This window comes from Formica exsecta, unplaced genomic scaffold (genome assembly GCF_003651465.1).
Source record: "Formica exsecta isolate Colony F162 unplaced genomic scaffold, ASM365146v1 scaffold421, whole genome shotgun sequence".
Taxonomy (NCBI): domain Eukaryota; kingdom Metazoa; phylum Arthropoda; class Insecta; order Hymenoptera; family Formicidae; genus Formica; species Formica exsecta.
In genome coordinates, this window is record NW_021851451.1 from 847,022 (window position 1) to 870,092 (window position 23,071).

Consider the following 23,071-nt stretch of genomic DNA (forward strand, 5'->3'; position numbering starts at 1 on the left):
TTTATTTAATTCATTCTTTAAAAGTGATCCCGTTATTTAACAATGAATAATAATGCATAATGTTACGCGCGTAGAAATGCGCGTAAAACAAACTTAGTGGCATTTATACGCGACTAAGCGTACGTAAGTTTGCTTATGGAGAGGCTAAATACCAGACACGACAGGGTGGTAATATAACTGGTAAGAGGAGGAGGGCGAGAAGCAAGGCATAGTGTCGGCAATGTCAAACGCTAGAACCAGAGAAGAGGGAAGGAGGAGGAGCAACAAGACTTCTTTAGTTGGTTTCGAGAGCTGACAGCGGAGATGAGACGAAACGGGACAAGAAGAGACGAGAAGAACGAAAGGAGCGATGGAAAGGAGAAACGGAGAAGCGAGAAGTAAGAGGAAGAGCGAAGGGAAAGAAGCTCGTAAGGGCGCAGCAAAGGGTGAATAGGAAAGGATAAGAGACGAGAAAGAAGGAGAAAAGAGGAAGAGATAGAGGGAGAAAAAAAAGCAAAGAGAAGAAAGGGCCAAGAGGAGAAAAGAAAAGAACAGAAGGGAAGAGAGAAACAAGCGGATGGGCTAAGCGATGGAGAGTAGAAAAGAAGGAGGGAGAGAGGGCGATTGGTCGGCACGAACGAGACTCGAGACGCGAAGCGAGGGGAAACAGCCGAAGCGGTGCACAACTCGAGACCAAGGGTGCCAGGGCGCGAGAGGGGAGGGGGAGGAAGAAACTAAACCGAGGGTTGGGGGCCACTAGCGAGGAAATGGTGGGGCCGAAGAATTGGCGAGGACCAGGGCCTCGGCACTCGCGGGAGCGTGGGGCGAGGGGCGAGGGGTGTGAAACGAAGATGAGGACGCGGATGAGGACGCGGATCAGGAGAACGAGGAGAAGGAAGTGACGGAGCAGGAGAAGGAGGAGGAGGAGGGAGCGTCTGGTGATACGCGGAGGGGTGTCGTGGGGGCTCCCGTAATACGGGAGGGGGAGGGGGGGTAGGGGTTGCCGTCCCTCTCGCGGCGTCAGCCCCGCCAACGTGGTTCGCGCGAGGAGCGGGGGCCGGGTTAACCCCTCTCCTCGCGTCGCGAGGTTCCTATGAATTTTGCGACACTCAATAAAAAGTGGTTCCACGAGGTTAACATTTCGGTAACTATACCCTCGCCTACCCGGGACGCGCACGCACGCATGCACGCACGCATGCATGCACGCACGCACGCACGCACGCACGCACGCACGCACGCACCGTACGACGACGACAACGACAACGACGACGACGGGCCGGATCGGACGGACGTGTTATATACATATATACTTACGTGCATACGCGTATATATACGATCGTATATATACTCGTTTGCTCGCGCTCTTCCTAGCTCACTCCCTCTCTTGTTCGTGCACACAGGGTCGCTCTTCGGCGTACATTACGGGGCCACGCACGCACACGCGAGGGTCCGGCACATACACGCGTGTGTGCAAGCGGGCGGCACACGCTCGTGTTAAAAACGAGGGAAGCGAGAGAGGGATATAGGAAGAACGGCGAGGAGGGAAGGAGAACGAAAAAGAGCTCTTCGTGCAGATATAGAGAGAAAGAAAGAGGGAAGGAGAGAAAGAGAGAAAGAGAGAAAGAGAGAAAGAGAGAAAGAGAGAGAGGTAGAGAAGGAAGGAACGAGAAAGAGAGAGAGAGAGAGAGGGAGAGAGAGGGAGAGAGAAAGAAAGAAAGAAAGGTATACACGCGCGCGGTCGCGCGCGCTCACGGGCACTCGGCACGCATACATGCACGACGGGCGCGCACGCATACCACAGGACTGCCGAAAAAACTGCACGGGAGAGGCGCAGCAACGGGCAAACCGAACCGCGCGCGAATCAAGTGCTTTGGCCAGTCGCGTTCCCAATCACTCTACGACTAGGTAGTCCCCCGGTGTGTGTCCCAAAAGAAGCGGCGAGGAGCAGCTGGGTCCTTCGGTCCTCGGACGCGGTCGGCGCGCAAGATAATACACGCAGGACATTCTAAACGCGCGGACACATCGTCGTCGTCGTCGTCATCGCTCGCTCGCTCGCTCGCTCGCTCGCTCGCTCGCTCGCTCGCTCGCTCGCTCGCTCGCTCGCTCGCTCGCTCGCTCGCTCGCTCGCTCGCTCGCTCGCTCGCTCGCTCGCTCGCTCGCTCGCTCGCTCGCTCGCTCGCTCGCTCGCTCGCTCGCTCGCTCGCTCGCTCGCTCGCTCGCTCGCTCGCTCGCTCGCTCGCTCGCTCGCTCGCTCTCACGATACTGCGGCGCGTGTTAACACACATAAGGTGGAATATTTTGTCTCATCCTCCTCGATCGAGGATCCTTCCACAATTTTTTTCACTCGTTCTTTCTTTTATTTTATTTTTTTTTTGTTTTTTTGTTTTATTTTTTTTTTTGTTTTTTTGCCACGCGTTTATCTGTCTCGACGGTACGACAGTATCGCGTATAATACGTTCGCACGGAATAGTAATCCGGTGGCACATCGCATCGTCGGCGGAAAGAAGTGTGTAATTCTTCTGTTATAACGGAGAGGACGACCTCGCGTGAAGGACAAGGCGGAAAAGCAGTGCGCGTCCATGCGTGTATCTACGGGATCGCGAGTACGCGTTACGGTGATCCAGTTACGCGGGTTGTACACGAGAAGAAGAGGGAAAGGGAAACTCCTCGAAGAAGAAGAGAAACGATCCTCGGTCACGGTGTGAAGTGAGAGAGATGCCACGGGTATAAAATACGCTCCATTAAATCACGTCCGACGTGTTCTCGTAATTGACAATCAGCGTCGTCTTGAAAAAATAATCGGAAAATCCACAATTATCGAAAGAGCGATCGACGAATCTACGAGGAAACAGCCCTGAAGAGCGGAGAGGAAGAAAGTGTCGTCACGTCGTTTCCGATGACGAGTTAAAGAGGAAGAATGAGAAGGAGTTGTAGCGCGAGAAAAATCTAATCTTTTTTTTTCTCCATACGGTGTCGTACGAGATCCGGAGTGAAACAACGTGAAAATCCGGAGAAAACGGGTCCCGCCTGTCATCGAGACTCGCCTAGTGAATAATACCAACTGTCATTGTACAACTGTTTCGTTCCTTCTGCGAGGGACTCGGGCCGATTTCCGTCGCCGGAAGAGAATCGTTACGGTACGGTTGAAATCAGGCGGCAGAGAGAGTGGCGTCTGACTTGAAAAATAAAAAAAGAAAAGAAGAAACGAAAAGGAGCGAACGCGACACACGGGCGCGTCTCTCTCTCTCTCCTTTAACGATAGTTTCGGCGCGGGTAGAAGAAAGAGCGGAAGTCGGAGCAAAGGTTCGACGTGTGATCGTCGCCGTCGTCGCATCGGAATAGTAGTACCACGGGGGCCTCTAGCATCAACGACAAGGACGCCGGGCAAAGGAGGTCCACACTTCACTTTTCGCTTGACGATCAAGGTACGTCCACAGCTGAGACCGGTGGCCTTCGGCCGCCTGTGCGCGGCTTCCACGGTGTACGCGATCGCTAGAGACAGAGGAAGAAGTTTGGGAAAGACAGAGAGGGAGCGAATGGAATAGAAAGAGATGATGACAGGGAGAAGGAGAGGGAGCGAATGAAAGAGAGAAAAACGCAGAGAGAGAGAGCGAGAGAGAGAGAAAGAGTAAAAAGTTCGGGAGGGGGTACTTAAAGAGGGCGATCGGAGGGAAGGGGGGAGGATAGAGAGAATAAGAGAAGGATGGACGGAGAGAATGTGCGAGGGTTAGAGCGAAAGAAGAAACGACAGAGGGGAGAGGGAGGAAGGCGCGAAAGCAAAAAAAAAAGAGTGCGAGAGAGAAAGAGAGAGAGAGAGAGAGAGAGGGGATGAGCGTTTGCATGTATCTGTCGCGCGAGTCATATAGCGGTACGCGTGCATGCAAAAATACGTGTATGCGAATGCGCGTATTCGCGGCGGTGTATGATGCGTGTGCATACGCGCCAACACGCGAGAGCGTGTGTAACTCGCGCGTTTGTAAACGCGCACCAACACGCTTATATACGGGCCGTTGAACACCTAGTTAGCTAGTAGATAGAATACGTGCGTGTGTCCTTTCATGAATCTCTCCCCGACGCGTACGGTGACGTGTCTCGTATGCCCTTGCCTATGTATGCCAGACGGTAAAGGTGACGGCGTCGGCGGCGGTGGCGGTGGCGGCGGCGGCGGCGGCGGCGGTGGCGACGGTGGCGATGGTAGTGACAGCAGCGACGAAGGCGGTAGTGGCTGCAACTTTACTCGCGATTACGTTTACACCGTTGCGCGCAACTGCATCGAACGATATGCGGACGCGGCACGCGCGAAGAGGTAAAGAAAGAAACGACGAGAGAAATGTTCGTTTTATTATTTGTGACCGGTGCGTGATGTTTCAGATCATTTGGATTAAATTTAGTTTGCGTAGGCACTTTCACGTAATTGAGAACCGAAGAATGAGACAGATAAATAGACACATAGATTCTTCCTTTTCTTCTTCTTGTTTTATTTGAATCTCCGTCCGTTGAACAAAGTAACACGTCAAAACACTGATTTTATAAATTATTTTACTAACGATAGCGAGAACGATGACGAGTGACGACGATAACGATAATGGCACTGATGGTAATAACAACGATGAGACTGATAGTAATTACGATGATAATGTGTGCGTGAGACGACAACGACGAGTGAAGTTTAAGGCTCGGGCGCAGCGTTTTGATATCGTGTAGTGCCTACATAGCCGTGATGCATAAATTGGACTGTCTCACTGAAAGAGCGGTGCAATGGTGCAAACTCCACAAAACCGAAACCAGTTTCTTTGCGCCCGCCGTCGGAATTGCGCCCTAGTCCAATCCGATTCAACCGCTCACCTCTCTTCACAGGATATACGGGCTCCGCCTTACTCAGGATCGTCACAAGCACCGAATCGCCCCGTGCGCTCTGTTTTCAAACCCGACGAAGATAACTGTCGAACTCAAAGATCTTCAAATGTTACTCCGTCTTTTATTAGAAGGAAGGAACGAGAAAGAGAGAGAGAGAGAGAGGGAGAGAGAGGGAGAGAGAAAGAAAGAGTGAATCGTATACACGCGCGCGGTCGCGCGCGCTCACGGGCACTCGGCACGCATACATGCACGACGGGCGCGCACGCATACCACAGGACTGCCGAAAAAACTGCACGGGAGAGGCGCAGCAACGGGCAAACCGAACCGCGCGCGAATCAAGTGCTTTGGCCAGTCGCGTTCCCAATCACTCTACGACTAGGTAGTCCCCCGGTGTGTGTCCCAAAAGAAGCGGCGAGGAGCAGCTGGGTCCTTCGGTCCTCGGACGCGGTCGGCGCGCAAGATAATACACGCAGGACATTCTAAACGCGCGGACACATCGTCGTCGTCGTCGTCATCGCTCGCTCGCTCGCTCGCTCGCTCTCACGATACTGCGGCGCGTGTTAACACACATAAGGTGGAATATTTTGTCTCATCCTCCTCGATCGAGGATCCTTCCACAATTTTTTTCACTCGTTCTTTCTTTTATTTTATTTTTTTTTTGTTTTTTTGTTTTATTTTTTTTTTTGTTTTTTTGCCACGCGTTTATCTGTCTCGACGGTACGACAGTATCGCGTATAATACGTTCGCACGGAATAGTAATCCGGTGGCACATCGCATCGTCGGCGGAAAGAAGTGTGTAATTCTTCTGTTATAACGGAGAGGACGACCTCGCGTGAAGGACAAGGCGGAAAAGCAGTGCGCGTCCATGCGTGTATCTACGGGATCGCGAGTACGCGTTACGGTGATCCAGTTACGCGGGTTGTACACGAGAAGAAGAGGGAAAGGGAAACTCCTCGAAGAAGAAGAGAAACGATCCTCGGTCACGGTGTGAAGTGAGAGAGATGCCACGGGTATAAAATACGCTCCATTAAATCACGTCCGACGTGTTCTCGTAATTGACAATCAGCGTCGTCTTGAAAAAATAATCGGAAAATCCACAATTATCGAAAGAGCGATCGACGAATCTACGAGGAAACAGCCCTGAAGAGCGGAGAGGAAGAAAGTGTCGTCACGTCGTTTCCGATGACGAGTTAAAGAGGAAGAATGAGAAGGAGTTGTAGCGCGAGAAAAATATAATCTTTTTTTTTCTCCATACGGTGTCGTACGAGATCCGGAGTGAAACAACGTGAAAATCCGGAGAAAACGGGTCCCGCCTGTCATCGAGACTCGCCTAGTGAATAATACCAACTGTCATTGTACAACTGTTTCGTTCCTTCTGCGAGGGACTCGGGCCGATTTCCGTCGCCGGAAGAGAATCGTTACGGTACGGTTGAAATCAGGCGGCAGAGAGAGTGGCGTCTGACTTGAAAAATAAAAAAAGAAAAGAAGAAACGAAAAGGAGCGAACGCGACACACGGGCGCGTCTCTCTCTCTCTCCTTTAACGATAGTTTCGGCGCGGGTAGAAGAAAGAGCGGAAGTCGGAGCAAAGGTTCGACGTGTGATCGTCGCCGTCGTCGCATCGGAATAGTAGTACCACGGGGGCCTCTAGCATCAACGACAAGGACGCCGGGCAAAGGAGGTCCACACTTCACTTTTCGCTTGACGATCAAGGTACGTCCACAGCTGAGACCGGTGGCCTTCGGCCGCCTGTGCGCGGCTTCCACGGTGTACGCGATCGCTAGAGACAGAGGAAGAAGTTTGGGAAAGACAGAGAGGGAGCGAATGGAATAGAAAGAGATGATGACAGGGAGAAGGAGAGGGAGCGAATGAAAGAGAGAAAAACGCAGAGAGAGAGAGCGAGAGAGAGAGAAAGAGTAAAAAGTTCGGGAGGGGGTACTTAAAGAGGGCGATCGGAGGGAAGGGGGGAGGATAGAGAGAATAAGAGAAGGATGGACGGAGAGAATGTGCGAGGGTTAGAGCGAAAGAAGAAACGACAGAGGGGAGAGGGAGGAAGGCGCGAAAGCAAAAAAAAAAGAGTGCGAGAGAGAAAGAGAGAGAGAGAGAGAGAGAGGGGATGAGCGCTTGCATGTATCTGTCGCGCGAGTCATATAGCGGTACGCGTGCATGCAAAAATACGTGTATGCGAATGCGCGTATTCGCGGCGGTGTATGATGCGTGTGCATACGCGCCAACACGCGAGAGCGTGTGTAACTCGCGCGTTTGTAAACGCGCACCAACACGCTTATATACGGGCCGTTGAACACCTAGTTAGCTAGTAGATAGAATACGTGCGTGTGTCCTTTCATGAATCTCTCCCCGACGCGTACGGTGACGTGTCTCGTATGCCCTTGCCTATGTATGCCAGACGGTAAAGGTGACGGCGTCGGCGGCGGTGGCGGTGGCGGCGGCGGCGGCGGCGGCGGCCGCGGCGGCCGCGACAACGGCGGCGTTAGTACCGTTCGGACTGGTGCCGGCTAGACTCGCGCTAGACGAAGATAATGCCAGACGTTAGAGAGTGCCTGGTACATGACGTAATCCCTCTATCGCTCCTCGCTCGCTCTCCGTGCGCCGCGAGAGGCGCTCGAACCTCGTTTTGTCTGTCTCGTGCGTCTCGCTCCGGGGCCGCGCCGCGACCGTGCCACGGTCGCCGCGCGTACGCGCTCAATTCTACGCGGTTCACTCTCGTTTTCCACCGTACCACGCCTCGTCTGGCGCGCGGAGCTCTCTCTCGCCGCGCGTGGGAGTAATCGGTTTTTTCTTTTTTTTTTTCTCTCTCTCTCTCTCTCTCTCTCTCTCTCTCTTTTCCCCTCATACCCGATTTCGCCACGTTGCCGCGCGAGCAGTTTTATTTGTTCTTTTTTTTTTTTCGTTCACTAACTGCGGGCGATTACGTATTTTTTTTAGGTCGTAGGATTTTAATACCTGCGAGTTTTGGCACGGTATCCGTACCATGTTTCGCACAAGGACGTTGGGTTTTTTTTTTACGTAGATGCAAACGACACGTTGGGGAGGGACCACGTGTTAAGTCACGCATTGTAAATCTATAAATTAGGGATCCTCCTAAGTTTTTTGACGCATTTTACCGTTGAAAATGATATTTCTCGCTCGCACCTGCGATGCGATTATTTTTTCAAATCGTACGCTTTCCTCCCGGCGCGTCCATCGCCCGATTCGTTCCCTATTTTTACGAGCGACGCGGCTTAGGTTTGTTGCACGGTCGTGCAGCAAGTTGAAAACAGCGCGGACCTAGGTATAAATAGATCTCGCGAACATCGAACGTCAAAGAAAAAGAGAGAGAGAGAGAGAGAGAGAAAGAAAAAAAACCGTAGGAGAAAACACGACGCGATACGATGGAGAGAGACAAAGGGATGGGGGGAACGTGCTGCGGAACCTCTGGTAAAAAATAAGAAGCGCCTCGATGATGATGCGGACGTTCCTGAAAAATTTAGCCGCCGCGTGCATTCGCTACGTATGCGATTCGTATACGAGAAACGCGCGTGCGGCGTATATATACATAGCGATAAAACTTCCCCGGTGCAGAGGCGATTCTCAAGGATAGCCTCGGACAAAGCTGTGTGGTCATGTACTCGCCTAATCTCTTTTCATCTCAGCGATGTCTCTCAATCGCGCGAGAAACGATATTAATTCTCACGATTATTACGAGTTCGATTCTAACGTTTAATCAAATGAGCTTGAACGACAATATCGATTACAAATGTTTATCCGATTACAATGATAATCCGAACAACACTCGATTTTAATCCGACGAGAATAATCTTGCAAAATCGCATTTTCCTTTTCAATATCACAGCAGTTTCTTGTATATAATTGTCATATATTTTTTTTTTTAAATTTTTTATCTCGGAACTTTAATCGTAAGCTTAAGTTGTTTTCTAATCTTTTTGATTTTGCATATGATTCTTGACCTATCAAATGACTTTATCGCAGTAGACAATTGATATATGATAAAAATTACTCAACATCTTTTTTTAAAAATATGACTGAATCCACAGAGATTCGCGAAGATTTTATTTCGTCGTTCGCGGCGCTTTACGCGATTAAAGCAAAAAAATATTTCTTGCGCACGTTCCAATTATCACAGAAATGACCGTCGATCCTTGTTGACTATTAATTTATAATGTAATTAGCTCGAGCGCATATTTGCCCGGTAGCATTAATACATTGAGGCAAATTAGAGCGATGCGATGGCCAGTTTAATTTTCTCGGAAACACCTGCATACGAGAAAAGGGATGTATCCGATAACGGTGTGTTCTCCTTGAACCATAACGGACACTGAATCTCACCCGTTATTCCACCCGTTCTTCTCTGCCCCCTCCCCGCCCTTCGCGTCCTTCTTCGAGATTCTCCGCTCTTAAAATTATTGGACGACGTAAAATAGTAGTGCCCGATCTATTTATTCTTATTTTCTAACACGCATATAGAACTTGCTCCCTTCTAGAAATTGAAGGTACATGTAATTTCGCAAAATTTTGTAAAGTATATGCACGAAGGAAATAATAGAAAAAAATATCAGCAGCGTTTTCCTTCAAGATAGAAGAATAAAAATAAACTTCGAATGAAAATATATATCGAAGCATATTCTAGCTTGTATAAAAGAAATAATTTCTTTTTTTAATCTACACATTTACTGAATTATAAAAAGAGGAGAGAATGCGCTAATAAAAATCAAAAGTTACACAAAGAGAAATAGAACGAACCGATTAAATGGATTGCCGCTAAAGAAGAATTAGAATGATTACAATTTAGATAAAAATTATTCACATTCAACTTCTTATATATCAAACTCTATACATATATTCTTTGTAAAGTTTGACATGACGATTCCATCATGCGTCTACCATATACGGTTAATTCGATCGCGTTTGATTTATTGCCAATGATATTTCGCAGAATTGTCGACAATAACGTCAGCGGCAGGAAGTCTTATCTCGCGCGTAGACGCGTTAACTTGAAAAAGACAGATAATAGTCGAATTAATGCGAGGATAGAGAGAGGTGAGGCGGTTGGCGTAATGTCAAGCTTCGCGTAACATTAAAGGCAAACTAACTTTATCGCGCGGGCTAGAGTGCGAAATTCTACGAAATAGAAGTGTAGTTTGTACGTGCAGGTATGCATACACATAATACGAATCGGTCGATTAGATTGTACGCCTAGTAACTAGATTACGTCCCGCGACGACCGCCGCCTTATCTGCGAAATTAGACTCCGAAGCAGGCGAACGCGTTATTTTGGCGCGACGAACGCTCGCATGGTACGCTTCTCGGTTGGAAAACCGCCGTTCACGTTACAAGACTGATACGCCAGTCTACAATAACGATGCTACGACACTATCGCGTATTTTTGGTACTGGATCATTTATCTTCGACGTTACCTGACAAGTCAGGGCGGTAACGATACTTCGCGAGCTCTTTATACACGCTTTTTATAATTATTTCAGGTGTCTATTCTCCGGAAAAATATGGAAAATCTGGAATTCTCAGGAAACTTTATTGTACCTGGAGAAATCAGGAAATTCTCGTGGAATTTTATATTTTGGGACTCAGGGAATTTTTTTAAAATTTTCTCTTTGATAATTTTGCTCTTATACTGTAAGCAGTCGGTAATCAATCGATTTGAATAGAGACACCCTTGCATTGATCACCATTATACGCCACCATACAATTATTCTCGTTGAAACAATGTTCACGTTGATTTTTATCATTTTAGTTTCGCAGAAAGAATCCGCATTTTATTATCATGAGCAATACTAAAAAAAAAAAAGTAGATAAATATTCTAAAGCACAAGTATACGTTTAAAGGACGGTCTCTATCATGCGTAATATCATGCTATTAAATTTAAATATTTCCCTAAACGCACGCTTGCGGGAACATCTCCGTGATCGATAAGCGATCGATGCTGTCCGGGAGAGTGCGCGATAAAGTTAACAAAGCGAATTCATTCACCGACCCGGTCGAACGTGCGAGTCAATCGAATGAATTCCGCGCGCGCTATTCACTGATACAAGACGCCCGATTGAATTCTATATATATGTACTGCGTGAATTTTCAGGTGCTGAGGGACGACCGTATATACGTTTTGCATTAAAATTCGCACCGTTTGATTCCGCGCGACGCGCGTACCTTGAGAAGAAGAAGGTCGCAGGTGTGAGACTTAACTGATCGAATCTTACAGACTTTTGCTATCGCTTTACGAGAAAAACCTTTTATAAACATGCACGGCGAAAAGTGAGATTAATAAAAATAAAAATATTGTATATATTAAGAGAGAAAAAGGTGACCGTGAATTACCATGGAAGAAAAGAAATATTTATCTCCTTAATCTTAATCACAAAATATTAGCTGTATTACTTCTCGCGGAAATAATTTACGAATAAATTAGATATTAATCCTTTCCGAAAAACGATATCGCGATATTAATTCTCGTCGCATTCGATTCGGTCTTGCAAAGATTTGAATTTGTAATAATTAAATATTCCAATTATATTTTACACGATAATTTGGAATGATTATTGTCTTTATGTTTCCTTCACATTGCACAATTTAGAAAAATCGCACATTTTGTTTTCAATTAATAATCGTTATCGCATCGAGGCATCGATATTAAAACTAAAACAGTTATCAAATTATCAAAATTATCTCGCTAGCGATAACCTCTAGCCATCGATATTATTTCTTTTTTCTTTGCAAGAATTTCGCGAGCGTAAAAGAGGAAATGCATAAAAATAAATAAGTAATCGGCATGAGAAGCGAGGACGTTCGCGGTTGCAATTCGCGTTTGTATAGGCGTGCAAGAAGGTCAAAATGTGGACACACAATGCGGCGCCTATTGTGATAGCGGCGAGAAAGAGAGCGTCACTTTATTTAAGCCACTTGAAATGCGCACGTCAGCTGATCGTGACGAATCATATCCGAGAATCGGCGGAGTAGTCAACGAGACGGCAGTATAACCGGCGCGACGGGGGCCGGTATTTATACGAGCGCGAGGGGGAGGGGGGGTGGGGTACGCGGTTCCTTCCTTAGGACGGTTCTTTGTTTCGTGCATTATACGCGCATGTGCACGCGCGCACGCCCACACTTGCGCGAGCGCAAGCGAAAAAATGTGCATACGCGGGTACGCCCGTGTGTATGTGTGCATGTGCGTTTATATCGCATCGCTAGTATCCCGGGCGTATGAATTAGGCGGCCACCAGAAATAGGCTGTTGTGAAAAAAAAAAAAAAGAAAAATCGCGGCCCCGATTCCTTTCTGCAAGTCGCGGTCAAGTCCCCGTTTTCGTCGTATGCGTCGAACGAGCGAGATTTCAATGCAGAGATTATATTTTATATAGCATATTATACGCGAAATTAGGGAAATTATAACGGAAATTAACGCGTCCGGTTCCAACGATTGGGGGGATTGAATGTTCGGGGCTGAAATATCAATCTTTGTTTCCAATATATAATATGGAACGCTTGTGCGCTTCGCTTAAAAAGATTTCCCCCAAGGTCATATTGCTCATATAGTATTCTGCATTAAAATGGAAAAGTCTTCATTCGATAGAGAAATGTGTAGACTTTTAAATAATATTTTCAAAGAGACAAAATGAAAACGGATGTATAAAATAATCATGAGCCGCACTTCTTTCTGCAAACCTACGGTATATTGCGATATACGACAGTTTTTCGCGTGTGCATCCATATCGGAAATTAATACGGTCATACTAAAATAAGTGTACCAAAGCCGTCATAATTCGATATGTGGATATTTTTGTCAATAGTTTCACTTTTACACAGTGAAAAGTCTCTCGGACAAATGTTCAGATTAGAATATTGTCCCACAGATTTTTTTTAAATCCGATTATTTTGCGCAATTGATTCCAGACCTACTTTGAAAATTGTCCAATTGCAATTTGGACATAAAAAACGGATACAGATACTAGATATTTTTTATAACATGTCTACATAATAACAATCGCATTTTTTTCCTTTGCAAATGCGAATTTTTAAATAATCCTTTAATCGACTTTTTTTTTTTGTGCGCATTACATGCGCGAGATATATGCTCGCAAGTGCGTGAATGAATCGCTACAAGTGTCTCTAGTTTTGTAAAAGCAGATTATATATCTGTCTCGAAACGAAAAGAAATGCGAAAACACGTGATACAAAAGCGCGATTAAAATCGAAAACGCCCGTTTTAAAAATGCCAGCAGGGCATCCTCAATTTTTTACTACGATTCGCGTTTTTAAACCGCGCGTTGTAAACATACGTATGTTTGTATATCCACACGTATCTCGTGCATATGTATCACGTGATGCAAGCTCGATGCAGTCGACTGTCTGCGCTACAATTAAAAATATAGCTGCTGACCTGTTTTCAGTATTTTTAAACACCGACGGAAATATTCGTGGATCATCGTGCCTCAATTAATCGCGCGAAAAGCAGGTCGGGCCGAGGCAGACACGAATGGAAACGACAATTTCAAGATCGATAATTGATATGATTTCGTACATCGATTTTTACCGCCCTTAATCAATTGCGTGCGTTGCCGTACATTTAATGTAAATTATAGTTATGAAAAGGGCATTTTTGTTTGCATCTTCTCTTTACGCAGAATCGAAATTCCGTATTTAAATCTCTCTCACATGTTCACCATTGTAGGAACGTCAGGTGTAAAATGCATTTGCAGTACAGTAACTGCTACCTTGCGTTAAAATCACCTCACCGTGCGATAACACAGCACGAATCGTGTCGATACAGCAAAATTTTGCCATCTAAGTAATTTTGACAGTAAAAAAAAAACATAGTAAGAATTTGTCGTTTGTCATTTGTTTAATTGCAAATTGAGTACAAAAATGTGACATTTGATCTGCTATGAAAAAATATATATACCAAGTATAATTTTTCTTATCAACAATTATTTTTACATCTCTAAATTTGTAATATCATATCATAAGGTATCTGAAAAAATATTCTATGATCAGTTTTGAGGCGGTATGTAACTATGCGAACGTCTTAAAGTTACTGAAACCGATATAATTTCGCGGTAACTTTGAGTTTCGATGTTATAAACATAGAAAAAAAATATTTTATACGTCGATTGTGTCGCAGATAAACGTAGAAATAATTTTTATGTATCCATAATTTTGAAAACTAAATTTATCACTGTTACACTGATTTCACACAATCCCGGGTTAAAACGGTGCTTTAGATCCGCAGTAGTACAGGATAGCGTAAGAATAGACACGCGGAGAGTAGCATACACAGCACTAGTCCCGTATCAAGTAGTGCGTATCTAGTATTGGCCAGACGCTGAAAGGTTTTCGTCGCGAGCCCTTCTTGTACTATACAAAGTAGCGCGCGTGAAACGGGAATTAAACCTGCGATTCTATTACGATATCACAGACAGTTTTTTGCGGCTAATTAGATATTCATCGCGAAACGTCTATATTTATTTAATTGTATTATTCACGCGATGCTGTCATTTTATTCGTAAATCGTATACCACATATAGAGAGTGAGCATATTAAAATAAAACGATAGATCTTGATATATACATTTTGCTCCATCATTTCTTAGACATTTAAATTATAAAGCTTTTATTCCCGCGGAATTTTTTTACGTATCATTGCTATCTAATTGTATCAATGTAGATTAAAAAATGTCTTAGACAAAAACAAGTATGCTCTTTCCTTTCTCTCGTTAAAAATTAAATACACCTCTATATAAAAAAAGTAACAAAAACTATATTTCTCTAAACATTTTTTCTGAAAAAAATCTCGCTGATAGACATCATTTCTCTTACATCTGTTTGTATTTAAGGGACCGAGTTCAAACAGAGTCGGTTTTTCACTCGGTCTAGTGTGTGATTCGTCGTTTTCTTTCCAATTATATTCTTGCTTATGAGATAAACGCGATGAGAGAAACTCGACTTGATTAAAGTTAGCGCTACGCTGTCCTCAATGCATCGATGCAATCGCGGTCAAAGTTTTTTTCACCTGATTTGTCGGTCATTCCCACGTTTAACGCTATATGTCGACCGGCCGTGGTGAAGCGTACCGTTGAAGAGAAATAATTGGTTGTTTGGCTGTCGACGGATTAGCCCGCTCGAGGTCAACGGCCACCAAATGTTTGCGAGTGCAGGGGAAAAGGAAAGGGTACCGGTTCGCACGGGACGGAGGGGACGGAGAAAGAGAAGAGAAAGAAAGAGGAAGAAAGGAAGAGAGAGAGAGAGAAAAGAGGAGATCGAGGTCTCTGTGAAGGCAGACCGAGGCGATCGGGGACCGGAGAAGGATAGACGAAAGAATGGGGAAGGGTACGTAGCGATCAAACGTATGTGTGTTGCCCCGACGCCTCACCTCCGCCTTTTGTTACTTCGCGTGTGCAAAGTGCATTTGGGACGCGGGCAGCCGCGTCGCTTCCCTAAACGGGGCGATTTATAGTCGCATGTATGCATGTATGTTGCCGTCGATATTCGTCGCCACGGATCCCGGAAAACGTGCCGAGTCTCGACGGCACTTTAACCGACAGGTGCGTAGCGCTAACGACGTTTCCAGGCCGCTAAACGGAGGGAGGGAGGGGGGGGTGCTTATGAGATAAACGCGATGAGAGAAACTCGACTTGATTAAAGTTAGCGCTACGCTGTCCTCAATGCATCGATGCAATCGGTCAAAGTTTTTTTCACCTGATTCGTCGGTCATTCCCACGTTTAACGCTATATGTCGACCGGCCGTGGTGAAGCGTACCGTTGAAGAGAAATAATTGGTTGTTTGGCTGTCGACGGATTAGCCCGCTCGAGGTCAACGGCCACCAAATGTTTGCGAGTGCAGGGGAAAAGGAAAGGGTACCGGTTCGCACGGGACGGAGGGGACGGAGAAAGAGAAGAGAAAGAAAGAGGAAGAAAGGAAGAGAGAGAGAGAGAGAGAGAGAAAAAAAGAGGAGATCGAGGTCTCTGTGAAGGCAGACCGAGGCGATCGGGGACCGGAGAAGGATAGACGAAAGAATGGGGAAGGGTACGTAGCGATCAAACGTATGTGTGTTGCCCCGACGCCTCACCTCCGCCTTTTGTTACTTCGCGTGTGCAAAGTGCATTTGGGACGCGGGCAGCCGCGTCGCTTCCCTAAACGGGGCGATTTATAGTCGCATGTATGCATGTATGTTGCCGTCGATATTCGTCGCCACGGATCCCGGAAAACGTGCCGAGTCTCGACGGCACTTTAACCGACAGGTGCGTAGCGCTAACGACGTTTCCAGGCCGCTAAACGGAGGGAGGGAGGGGGGGGGGAGGCAATTTCGGGTGCTTCGTGCTACTCGGTACGTCTCGCTCGTTAATGCGATCTGCTGCTATCTATCGTAATTAAACAACGTTGTACGATTTTCGACGAATAGATTTTTTTTTTTTTTTGTGTTTCATACCGAATATAAATAATCTAGAAAATGATGACGTCTTGGCAATTGGTAGTTAAAAATCGATAATTCCGGAATAAAATCTGGTACATTTATTCGTGCACTTCTCTTGATATTTTCCTTCGTTTCTTTTCGTCGAAAATTAAATATACAACGTGTTTTAAGATAAAATTTTGGGGAAGGGATAAATTCAAGTATTATTTAGATAATTTTAAAGAAGAAAGGAAGCTATGTATATACAGGAATAGTTTCCATATTCTAAATGAGGAACGTGTGAACCGGGATGATTATAATAGTTGCTGTTGGCACTATTTTAGTAATACATCGTTTTTTTTTTCTCTTGCGTAACGTATTATAATTTTAGATATCTAATTTTTCAATGAAAATGATAATTTTATAAAAATATCTATGCGACGCCTTTCTTGTTTAAAATTATTTGAATTTCGCCGAGAGAATCTTATCTTCCTACTGAAATAACCCAAATATACACGGTGCGATGTTTTATACACCGACGTAATGGCAAGCGCAAGCAGCAGCAAGTGGACGAACGATACGGAACGATGGGGATCCGTCCGTGCGCATGAAGAATATAGGGTGTGCAAAAAAAGGTCGGTTCGGATGATTACATGGTGCGGACGCTTCTGGCTGCAATTCAAGCATCCATCCGGACGCGTACAACGCTTACGTTACAAAAGCTTCTCTTCCCGATACTACACAGTAGTAATTAACATATGCGGACTTGAATTTTTATACAGAAATAAAATAGTAAAAAATTATATATCGATCAAGTGTTTCGCGAACCAATATTTGTTTAATGATAAATTCTAGTGAAAATTTTACTGCTCGTATAGTCTACGCATTTATGAATGCATAATATGAAGAATATTTAAAAAAAAAAAAGAATACGTAAAGAGGAATATAAAAAAAATATTATGCAATTCTAATATTCTACATTAATTTAACATGAGGCGCTCGTTGAAATTCAATTACGCATGGGCTGTGTTGTATTTGTAAATTTGCACGCGATGATCGTTCGCTCAAATGCCGCAAAAGTTTTCGTGTGCGTTCACTTTTGAGAACATCTTTGAGATTTCGCCAAATCCATGCGCGACAGGGAGAGAAAGCCGTTCATTAAAATCAATTACACGCGGTTATAAATCTTTGCCGCTTCTTCGAGGCTCGCTCCTCGCGGACTTGCGAGATACTCTGCATTTAACGCAACTCCTGTATTCGGAAAGGATTTATTACGTCACGTAAGATCAAGGATTACCAGTTCCACGCCATTCGAACGCGCACGCTCTCCTCGTTTCGCCTCAATCTCTCTCCCCCCCCTCTCTCTCTCTCTCTTTCTCACACACACACACTCTCTCTCCCTTTTTCTCTTTCTCTCTCTCTCTCTCTCCTCCCTCTTACTCTCCCCTCTCTTACTCTCTCTCTTTTTCTCCTCCCTCTCTTCCTTCCACTCTCCTCTCTCTCCCAGTATCTCTTTCATCCATTCCTCCCCCTTCCCCTCTTTTACCAGCATTACGTCCACCACCTCCTGCCAAACTCTTTCTCGCAGTGTGGTCACCTCTGCTTTTGGACACCTGCTGCTTCTCGCTGACGCAGACACGAACCTGCAAGCGAAACGCATCGTCACGTGATTGGACTAGTCGTGCTATATATATGCAAAACGATTGATATACGAAAGGCCAGTGAAAGTAAGTTCCGTCGTTTCTGCCGATATTTATACACGACGATGTTTGTGTACGTCTCTCGCGTTTTATATCCTCAAGAAACGATAATTAATTACGACTCTGGCGAATTTTTATATCTGCATTTGTGTAGATGGTGCATGTTTGATAATTGCTGCTAAAATTGAGTGTCGCTAAATTATCGAACGACAATTTTGCATCGATCTATATACAAAAGTAATTTCCTAAGACAAAAGTATATAGATTTTTTTTGTAAAATAATTTTTCTGTAAATCGATTTTAGCAAAATTTTATATGTAAGTCGGTGGTTTTTTTTTGCAGAAACGTTCGTAATTAATACTAAATTTTTAAACATCGAGTATGTTTGTGTGTCATGATACTATCGTTCATCTTTAATTGTTGCAGTCGTAAAATATAGAAATATAATCCATTATATGCACCAAACACATATACTATTTGTATCAAATTTTCTACGAAAAAGATTTGCAAAATAAACTCGCGCAATTTAAATGATCTTTATTGCTTCACTTGGGTCTTAAATTTTTTTAATACGTATCGCATTTGTAATTCATTCGCTTTCCGCGATTTTTCGTCATAATTTTTCGTGCGTGGGCACGTGTCCTTCGTTCGAAATGTGTTACAGGCATTTACGCAAATCTTGCCACGTGGATCGTAGAGAGAGCAAGGGAAAAACGTCGATAGGTAACGCGTGGGAAAAAAAAAGAGGCGAGGAAAAAAGCGAGTAGTGGAAAAAGAGTGGCGAGATCGTCGTGAGAGCGTTCGTACGCAATCTAGTCCAAGCATAGGTGCCACAGCCCTCACAGCCTGGGCTCCTAGGAATCCAATCAATAAATATTACAATGGAACCCCTAGAGAAGTAGGGGCGCAGCATATCCTCCTCTCTCGTCGCCGGTCCCCTCCACCACGTTCTCTACCGCGCGCCCTATCCTCGCGCCGTCATATTCCTCCTCCTCCTGCTGCTGCTGCTGCTGCTGCTGCTGCTGCTGCTTACTCTGCCTGCTAGTCGCTAGTCGGAGGAAAAAGGATCTGTCCTACGTCGCGCGCGCTCCCGTAGTCGCTTCATTCCTCGTACGCCTCGCTTGCCTCGTCCTCGACCACGTCCGCGAAACTTCGTCTCCCACCCCCATCGTCGTCGTCGTCGTCGTCGTCGTCGTCGTCGTCCGGCACCCCCCCCCGTATATACCGCTCGCGTCCCACCCCCCCTTCCCACCCCGCGAGATCCCCCTCGCTCTCTATCCGCCTTTTTCTCATCCTCCCGAAGCGCGCCACCAGCCACCACCACCCGCGCCCCTTTACGGGCCCTCGAGCCCACCACCGTTTACATTTTACTTTTCTAGTAGCGAATTAAAACCGCGTTCATGCGCAGCCCGTGGAAGGGCGTAATGATTTTTTGAGGGGCGAATCGAGTGGGGTCGCCTACGGCGGTGCACGGCTCGCGGCGGTAAGAGAGAGCGAGAGAGAGAGAGAGAGAGAGAGAGGGGGGGGGGTAATAGCTCTGGGTGCTACTGTCGAGTTTAGCAGGAGCAGGACGGCGCGTGCCGCGGCAAGGATAAATACCCGAACGAGCGAGCGAGTGAGCGAACGCGTTTTTGCTTCGTTAATGTTAACGAATGAGGGGTACATAATTATCGGGGAAACGGCCGAGCGGATCTCGTTTATCGATCTCAGTCGAAACATGCAGTGACCATTTTATAATCTCGCTCTTCTCGAAAACGGGCTAAATTTAACTTAACGTTTCGTCATCCTTCGAAATGACATTCGAAGCGTCAAATTCCTTTCCCCCTCTCTCTTCTCCTGCTCACAAATTCGAATCAAGGATCAATTTTTGCATCTCGAGCTCTCGCAAGTTTTGCGAAACATTCGAATGCGAATGATTCTCGAGATTATCGCAAGATTGAAGGGAGCCTGAAGGAGACGTCGAGATTCCGCGAGCATCCGAAAAAGCGAAGCGAGCTTTGATGTAACGCTTTCGGATGCTCGCGGCTCGGGCGCATCAACATTTTTATAGCTCGAGACCGGACTCGTTTCGCGGCGGCTACGCGCATTTTCGTCTCATGAACTGATTACGGCGGGGTAGAGCGCGCCGGAGCGGCGGAGAATGAGAGAGAGAGAGTGAGAGAGAGAGGGAGAGAGAGAGAGAAAGAGAGAGAGAGAGAAAGCGTGTGCGGCAGAGGGAAGAGACCAAGATTGCGGGGTACACGGGGAGAGAAACAGCCGCCGCGGCCGCAAGCATCAACCTCTCCCACCATGGCGCCCGGTGGCAGCCGGCTCTCTCGCTCTCGCACGCCTTCGACTCTCTCACGCTCTCTCTCTCTGCGTACGCACTATTTTTTAGTCCGCACTTATTACGACAGATGTCTCATGCTCCGATAAAGAATAACGGCGGACGAGCGGGAGCCTTCCCCCCGCATGCTAGTCCTAACCAGGCTCGGGAACAGCAGCCCATACTTGGTGCTTCGTCGGCTCGTGGTGTCACTGTAACGCGCCGGTTTACGTTACGCACGTCTCTCCTTTTTTTTTTTTCCTTCCGGCTCGTCCTCGTTCCCGCTGTCTCCATCTGTCACACATACATATACACACATACATACACACACACACACACAACATACGCACATTCTTTCTCTCTTCATCTCACTTTCAAACTCCTTAACCGTCGTCGCAAATTGGCAAGTCCCCGTTCCCCGCGACAGTGATTATGCCTATCGGTGTCCTCGTTCATCCGCGACCTCGAACTTGCACCGAGGACCGTTGTTTCAATCGCGGGGACGCGTAGCTAGACCACGGGGGACCGTATACGCTCTCCTTCCTCACCGGATCGGCACACGTGGTAGGTACATTCATCCCGGTCCAGACACGTTCACCCGTGCCCGTCGGTCGTTATCGCCTCGTCTCGCGGTTGATTTCATATTTTGCGGTCGAAACGAGATCGACGGACGGAAGAGAGTGAAAGAAAGAAAGAAAGAAAGAAAGAGAGAGAGAGAGAGAAAAAGGCGAGGCCGAGATCCTTTTGATGATTCCTCATCAGCACTCGCTCGGTTCTCGTATGTGAAAACAGCGGATGAGACTCTGCTCTTCGACGATCGCGACAGTGTCAACATGTGTATGCGAGTGCGCGAGTGTATACGTGCGTGCATATATGTATATATAAATATATATATATATATATATATATGCATGCGTGTGTTCTTGAGAGAAAGAGAGAGACGGTCGTCGCGTAAGAGTGACTTGTGCACACGTTGAGTGCACGAGTTGCGCGCGCGAGCAAACGAGAGGGAGGGTGAATGCATGCGTACGCACATGTGCACGGTATGCAAGCACCGCTGTCAGCGACGAAAGGGTAGATCGGAAGCGCGCGACATGGGAAATCTCTCTCTCTCTCTTTCTCTCTCTCCCTCATATATCATTCTCGGAGAGTTCGAAGAGAAAGAAAGAAAAAAAAAAAATACACGGATGCTTTTCAGACGTAACGGCGATAACGGGGGCACCGCCGGGATTCAGTCAATTGGTACCGCGCGCGTATCGTCGTCGGTGAACGATGATATTTAACTGCGGGACACGTGCCGCACAGTGACAGCCGGTGCGGAGGAAAAGGATCGGAAGCAAGAGAGGAGACCGCCAAGACCGCAGACGGAACCAGAGGTCGGAGGATGGTGGTGGTGGTTATAGTGGTTTGAAAATCGGCGAAACGACACCGGGGGAGGGGCGACGCACGTGAGAGCGACTTTCTCTCTCTCTCTCTCTCTCTTCCTCTCTCTGACCCCACAAGGTAATTAAACAAAGGGCCGCGCATTCGAGAGCGCATCTCTCTAGAGTAAATCTCGCTTCGCTTGTATAGAGTCGTATATAGTTACAACAGTAAACAATAACTCCCGGTACGCGTCATCGCGGAAAGTGGAGGTAATCGGCGTTAGTCCAAGTATTCGCACATAACTATGTCCAATTACGTTTTCCTCGTTAGAATTTACGCGCGCAATTTGCGATTTTCGCATCTTGTTGGATTTGACCTGTCTCGGACGATCGTGACGTTTGAGTCTATTTTTTTTTTATTTAAACAATCGCGCGCGCAAGTTAATCGTCCTTTAATAAAATCTCAATTAAGGTATTTTACAGTTATCGAATGTTATCCAAGAATGTGCGATAGTTTTAACGCAAAAATGATTGTTATATTTATTCGCGATAATCAATTAACGGCAACTGACAGTTTTTTAAATAACTATAGCATGTAAAATTTTGAATCCAAAATCAAGAGATTGCATCGCTTTCAATTTTGAAAAATTAATCTGATAGAGCGAGAAAGACATCGTGTATTCTGTCATCGGCGCATGTTGCAATTGTGTGAGCCACGTGTGATTTTTAATTAATAAATATTACACTTCTCTCTCGATATATTCGTGATAAAAAAATTTTACCAAATAACATCTTTTCTCGGCTTTTATTTTGTTGCATGTATTTTTTGTTGTTGCATGTAATTTTTTGATATAGAATTCGATTTTTCCGTATCCATTTTATATAATTGCAAACTCTGAATTAGCCGAAATTATGTCTGTTTTAATCCTTAATGCAATCGTGTATTTGTCAGTCGTCGGATCTTGACCGATTCATTACGCGAAACATAAGGAACGGATTACGTCGCCTCATTTCTTTCTTCCTCTCTCCCTCTCTCTTTCCTTTCCCGTCTTCGATTAACCGTCCGTTTCTGTCTCATTTCGTGTCTCATTTAATGCACACATCGTCTTATCGCACACGCACCGTCGTCGTCGCTCGCAGAATTCGTTATTGGACACTCGGCGTGCTATTCTTCTTTCCTTCTCCGCTCATATACCACAAACACACACGTACACTCGTCTTCTAAACGTACATTATCGATTAGAGGTGTATCTCTATTGCAAGAAGAGAATAATAAAAAAAAATCTCTTCCCCTCTTTCGTCGAATCTTCCGCCCATCTTTCTCTCGGTCTGTGCGTGTCATTCAATATCCCCGCCGCCATCCTATCTCTCTTTCTCGCGCTCATCCTTTTCCCGTATCCTCCGTACCCTCTCTCCTCACCCCCATCAGCCCGTCGCATTTTCTCTTTCC

At 46.1% G+C, this 23,071-nt stretch overlaps 1 protein-coding gene across 14 annotated transcripts in view; it reads left to right on the top strand.

The window, feature by feature from the left end:
* The first annotated feature begins 5,021 nt into the window (after positions 1-5,021).
* The window catches only part of LOC115240201 (broad-complex core protein), a 70,891-nt gene continuing 52,841 nt past the window's right edge, over positions 5,022-23,071 (top strand). For 5 of the 14 annotated variants that reach the window (XM_029815210.1, XM_029815212.1, XM_029815213.1 and 2 more), the window contains exons 1-2: positions 20,387-20,821; positions 21,456-21,760. The gene's annotated coding sequence lies outside the window, so the exon portion shown is untranslated. Of the gene's footprint in view, positions 6,548-20,382; positions 20,822-21,455; positions 21,761-23,071 lie in introns of those variants that run through there. The other 9 variants (XM_029815190.1, XM_029815208.1, XM_029815215.1 and 6 more) reach the window with 6 other exon arrangements.